Below are 6747 nucleotides of genomic sequence, written 5' to 3' on the forward strand. Positions count from 1 at the left end.
TGATTTTCAAGTTTTCAAGTTTCATTATCATTAAACTCAAAGGCTTTTCTAATTATTTCACCTATGAATTATGTAGAAGTGTGTGTATTTGTGTTTAAATTCCCAAACTTATGGCAGTTTTGTGGTTATTTTAAGTTTTCTCTATTTATTTCACAGAACAGTCTGTGTTAATTTAAGATTTGCTTTGTGTTATATATAAAATGTGGTAAATGTTGGGGAATGTTTCCTGTATACACGAAAGTAATGTGTATTTACTAAGTTGGAGGTTTATAGTTCTATGCATGGTTACTAAACATAATATGTAGTTGTCATTCAAATCTTCCACTTCTTTAATTCCCTTGTAAATTGATCTCTCAGTTATTTGAGAAGTGTATTAATAACATTGACTAGGCTTATATTCAATTTACTATCTAATTTTATGAATTTGCACTTAATATTTTGAGGCTATGTTGTTGGGTACACATGTATTACTCAGGATAGAAAAGTCATTTGTTCATTGTTCTTGCTTTCTAACAACAAATGGCAGGCCCAGGTCTCAACACTGGCTTCTTTCTTTTCTTTCTTTCTTTCTTTCTTTCTTTCTTTCTTTCTTTCTTTCTTTCTTTCTTTCTTTCTTTCTTTCTTTCTTTCTTTCTTTCTTTCTTTCTTTCTTTCTTTCTTTCTTTCGTTCTTTCTTTCTTTCTTTTCTTTCTTTCTTTCTTTCTTTCTTTCTTTCTTTCTTTCTTTCTTTCCTTCCTTCCTTCCTTCCTTCCTTCCTTCCTTCCTTCCTTCCTTCCTTCCTTCCTTCCTTCCTTCTTTCTTTCTTTTTGATTTTATTTACTTATTTGAGAGCGAGAGAGCGAGCACGAGTGAGGGGAGGGGCAGAGGCAGAGGGAGAAGCAGACTCCCCACTGAGCAAGGAGACTGACTCAGGGCTCCATCCCAGGACCCTGGGATCATGACCTGAGCCAAAGGCAGTTGTTTAACTAACTGAGCCACTCAGGAGCCCCTGAAATATCTTTTCAAGTATATTCTTATGGTGAACAACAGTGGAAGATACGTAGTGTCTCCCTCTGAAGCAAAGGGCAAGCGTGCCCACTGTAACAGGCTTGGGTTCCCTCAGTTACGAGTTCCTTTCCTTTAGATATCCGTCTGCGCCCAGCACCATTGCTCTGTGGGACATGGCGGATGAGGGGACTGCTGCAGGTATGCTTGCTAGACGTGAGTAATACAGTTCTTTGTCTCTGACCCAGGAGTCTTGAGTCTTACACACGTATCCACAAAACTGTGGCAGGCTAACATGTCACCTCTAAAGTAGGAGAAATCTTAGGCCATCTAGAATCCTTGACACAAGACTCACTTCCCTTCCTGTTAAAACTCTTTTGTGCTGAGGCTAATACTTCCTTTGTACTCCACAGTGCCTATTATAGTAAGTTCTGTTTGATTTATGTGGTAGCTACCTAGAGAATTCTCTGAAACACAATAACAGTTGACTCAATATCTTTATGCTATTGCTGATAGGACACTGCGAAATGCTCTTTTATACTCACTCCAAAGGGCCTTAGTCTGGAGTTTTGCCCTGAAACACATTTATAAAACTACCCTAATCTTTCCCAGCAAAGTCACACTTGAGCTATAATTTGGTATTTGATTTGAGATTTGACATATTTGCTTTTACATTTTCTTCAGCATGTTCTGAGTAGATTGAAGAAGGTTTTCTTTTTTATATTTGCAAGTTCTTACTAATATATATATGTAAATAACTTGACCTAATATCAGTTCTGGAAATAAGATCAAACCTTAGTTATCCAGATGACCAAGTTCTTAGGCAGCCTCTTTCAAATAGTCTGCATTTTTCAGCATGCTCTGTCATAATTCCTCATATATTGTGTGCTCAGGCAATAAAAATCATTTTATATTATCTTCTGCAAAGGTAAATGTGTCACAAGATTAGTAATATGTAGCCCATGGCCAAGTGGTAATGATCTTTGCATTTTATGTTGTTTTTCACTATTTATTCTGTGGCTTCCTTCCATGGTGAGAATAATTGAAAGCTGGCTATAATTATTGTTGAAGTTGTTCAAAAATATTTATACTAGGAAAAATTAGTGCCCAAATAAATTATTAGATCTTCCTATTTCTTAGACCTAGTCTAAGGAAAATATACTTGTTGTAAGTACAGAAAATTCTTAAGTAGAGCTATAGTTTGAACTTCATTTAACTTTTTAAATTACTCATAGCCTTTTAAAATTTTAAAATATTTTTATTAACTATTAAGTAGGTACAAAAAGAGGTTTATAAAATATATGTGAAGCATAAAGAGTCAGGATTCAACAACATATACACGCCTACTTCCCACATACTTTCCTATCCCTTCGCATATGCTCCGCTATCTTAAAAATCTGTGCTTATAAATCCTTGGATTTTTTTAAAAAGATTTATTTATTTATTTTAGAGATGGGGGGAAGGGGCAGAGGAAGATGGAGAGAGAAACTCAAGGAGACGCCTCACTGAGCATGGAGCCTGACTTGGGGCTAGATCTCACCACCCTGAGATCCTGACCTGAGCCGAAAACCAAGAGTCAGATGCTTAACCAACTGTGCCTGCCCAAGGGTCCCCCTAGATTTTTTAAAAATAGATAAACCACATATATTGGTATCCTTAAATATTTTAGTTTTTTATGTTTTTAATCATTATTGTAAACAGAAAAATAGTCCATTTATTTATTTATTTATTTAAGATTTATTTATTTGAGAGAGAGAGAGAGAGAGAGAGAGTGGGTGGGGGGAGAGAGGCAGAGGGAGAGGGAGAGATAGAATCCCAAGCAGACTCCCTGCTGATCACAGAGCCCCATGTGGGGCTTGATCTCAGGATGCTGAGATCATGACCTGAGCTGAAATCAAGAATTGGATGCTCAACCCACTGAGCCACCCAAGTACCCCTGTGCACCGCCCCCACATCACCATTTATTCTTTTGTGCTTTCTTTTACATTCAATATTATGTCTTAAAGTTTCATCCAGGTCATTTGAGATTTAAATTCCATTCATTTTCATTGTTGTTTAGAATTCCATTTATGACTATACCACAATTCACTTATCACAGTTCACTACATTTGCAGACATTTGTGTTGTTTCCATGCTGCTCTTCCAACAGTATGATGCTGAATTGTCAGTCTCCTGGCACATGGGTGTGAGAGTACAAGGCAGTAGTCTTAAAATTGGGAAATGAGTGCAAAAATATACAAATGTGTTCTCTGGGGGATGTGAGGCATGCATAATTTTTAAAAAAAGATTTTATTTATTTATTTCATAGAGAAGGGGAGAGAGAGTGAGAGAAAGCACAAGCACGGGGAGCAGCAGAGGGAGAGGGAGAAGCAGGCTCCCCGCCCAGCAGGGAGCCGGATGCAGGGCCCAATCCCAGGACCCTGGGATCATGACCTGAGCCAAAGGCAGATGCTTAACCAACTGGACCACCCAGGCGCCCTGAGGCATGCATAAGTTTAAGGGAACCAATTTCCGAGCCCTTCGCTTCTATAAACACTCTTCCTTAAAAACTGATCTCCCTGAGAAGCTACCTGAGGTGTAGGTCTTGAATGTTCCCTTCCTGTGTAAGGAGCCCCTTCCCCACTTTCACAAAAGACGGGCCTCTCTCTGTTGGCGAGTCTTACCACAATGCTATATTCTGGGGTCTAACTATCTAACTTGCAAGGTACCAAACAAAAGGACAGTTTGAAATATTGCTGTAGGATAGTATTGAGAAAGTGAACTATTTGAATGTCTGGTTTTATGGGCTGAATTGTGTACCCCTGATATTCATATGTTGAAATCCTAACCCTCAGTACCTCAGCATGTTATTGTATCTGGAGGCAGGGTCTATAAAAAGATGATTAAGTTAAATGAGGTCCTTAGGGTGATCCCTAATCCAATACGACTGATGTCCTTATTAGAAGAGGAGATTTGGTTGCAAACAGTACAGAGGGAAGATAATGTGGAGACTGAGAAAGAGGATAGCCATGTACAAGCTAAGGACAGTGCCCCAGAAGAAACACCTCGATCCTGCCAACACCCTGAGCTCACACTTCTAGCTTCCAGGACAACAAGGAAATACATTTCTCTTTAAGTCACCCCGTCTGTGGTATTTGTTTTGGCAGCCTAAGCAAACTAATACATCCAGGTAATAAGTCCTTTTGCAAATGAGGTGGTTTTTAATCCTTTGATTTCGACAATACTGAAAGAAAGCCAAATTGAATTATCTGCATATTGACCAATGAAAATAATTTTTGGTGATTAATACTTATGTGATTTTGGCATATATCTTCAAAGTAGCTCAAAGATTGATTATAATTTGACATTGTAATAACCAAATCTCCTCAATTCCCATCTACTTATCGATATAAATATGGTTTCTTGGAGCTTACATCTGTAGAAACAAAACATAGGAAATGATGCTAAATCCACTAGTTCTAGCAAAAACCAGTATTGATCTGTAAGTTAATTCACCAATTTAAAAGAATCATTTCACTAAGAGATAGTATTTTTGTATTTAATAGTATTTATAAAATTCAAAACCATATTTAATGTTGTTTTGATAAGTGTGTGTGATTATTATTTGTAAAATTAACTCGACCAAAACATTAACATTTAAAGTCTTATGGTTGCAGGAAATTTTTATAAATATAATTTTAATTTATAATCTTGCTTTTATTGTAGAGAAGAAATATTAATAAAAGACTTTCAAGCTCAAAATATATTATATGAAGGTAAGATCCAGTTTAAAAAATAGACTTTAAGAAAGCACAGAAAAAAGAAAAAGTAACACTGGGGCGCCTGGGTGGCTCAGTTGTTAAGTGTCTGCCTTTGGCTCAGGTCATGATCCCGGGGTCCTGGAATCGAGCCCTGCATCTGGCTCCCTGCTCCACGGGAAGCCTGCTTCTCCCTCTCCCACTCCCCCTGCTCGTGTTCCCGCTCTCGCTGTGTCTCTCTCTGTCAAATAAATACATAAAATCTTAAAAAAAAAAAAAAAGAAAAAGTAACACTGAAGAATTGTATCCTGTTGAAGATCTTATTTTTGTGTTTTCTAAATAAATGTTTTTGAGTTTTAAATCACTCTGCTATTTACATCCCACTGGAAACATTTAACAAGGTGATGCAATCATTTGATAAAAAACTGGTATTTACTACATATTGGAAGGTACATCATTTGCAACTTTTTAGACTGAGGATGAACTTTTTGAATGGCAATTTAACAGTATGGCAGGGGCGTATTTTTATAAAAATTTTAAAGAAGCAACAAGCAAAATGTTTGAAGAACACTGGTCTAGGTTTGATAACTAAAAATGGAATTGATGACTCATAAAATATGTTAAAATTCAACTCTACAAACTAATGCCGGAGTGCAGAGATACACATACTGACTGGCATGTTGAAGTTTTTTTTTCCATAGCAGATTTTATACTTTTTTCATCCTTTTCTTTTTTAAACTAAAATGGATGTCTACACATTGGTGTCTTGTGCTTTTAATTTGCATTTCCCTTATTACTAGTTAGTCTGAGCATCTTTTCATATGCTTATCAACCATATGGGCTTCCTTTTCTGTAGAGTGCCTGTTCAAGCTTTTGCCCATATTTTTTCTTTTGGGTTGTTTGTGTTATTTTAATTGCTTTGAAAGGATTCTTAATATATTCTGGTTACTAACTCTTTCTCAGTTCTATGTAGAGAAGATACTTTCTTCCAGTTCGTGACTTGTGTTTTCATTCTCTTTATAGTGTTATGTGATAAACAGGAGTTTCAGTGATTTCTTTGCATCTTATTTAAGAAATCTTTCCCTACAACAAAATCATAAAAATTATATTGTCTTCTGAAAGCCTCCCTCTCACATTGAATTTTTTAATCAATCTGGAATGGATCTTTATGCTTGATGTGTATGCATCCAGTTCCATTTTTTTTCACGTAGATAAAAGCTTTTTATAGCGTCGATTATTGAAAAATACCACCATTTACCCACTGATCTAAAGTGCCAATTCTGCTGTCAGTCAACTTCCCTTATATGTCTAGGTCTGGATCTGGGCTCTGACTCGTTTTGCTCTGTGTGGCAGAACCAGTTCCTCAAGCCCACTTCCTTCTGGACACACTGTGCCACCACATTTCCCAGCCCCTTTTGCAACTGATGGGGCCATGTGACTGAGTTCTATAGGGGATGTCAACAGAAAGCATGTAGATCGCTTCCACATCGGGCCCCTGAATTTCCCATGAAATTCCTCACAGTTTCTCTCTTCTCTTGTCTGTGGCAGATGCAGAGAATCTAATGAAGTAGTGTGAGTCTATAATCAATGGCAGAGTCTAGTCGAGTCTGAGGTTCTGAGTATCTGCATGATGCTCCTCCCAGCACATCACCATATACCTTTCTTTCCTCATCTGCCATCAACTTGCTTTGGACTTCTGTTATTATCATCACTTGTTTAAACTAATATAGATCATTGAGAACTAAGTGTAATAGACCTAAGATCTTTATACTTGTACATCCTTCCGCTGTGCAAATGGGAAACTGTCAGTAGTGCAACTTGAAGCTGACTCCATGAGGACATAGATTGTTATTGGAGAAATAGATTCAGGAGACTGAATCCGTTAGTGGAATACTATCTTTCTATTTATAGGAGGAAAGTAAAACATCCCATCTTTCAGGAGGCCATCACACACTCTAGCTAAGGGTTTATTCTCTGCTGGGGAAGAAATGGGACAGACTATACCTTTTTTTGAAGGTATGTGAAA

The sequence above is a fragment of the Zalophus californianus genome, chromosome 2 (genome assembly GCF_009762305.2).
Source record: "Zalophus californianus isolate mZalCal1 chromosome 2, mZalCal1.pri.v2, whole genome shotgun sequence".
Lineage (NCBI taxonomy): Eukaryota > Metazoa > Chordata > Mammalia > Carnivora > Otariidae > Zalophus > Zalophus californianus.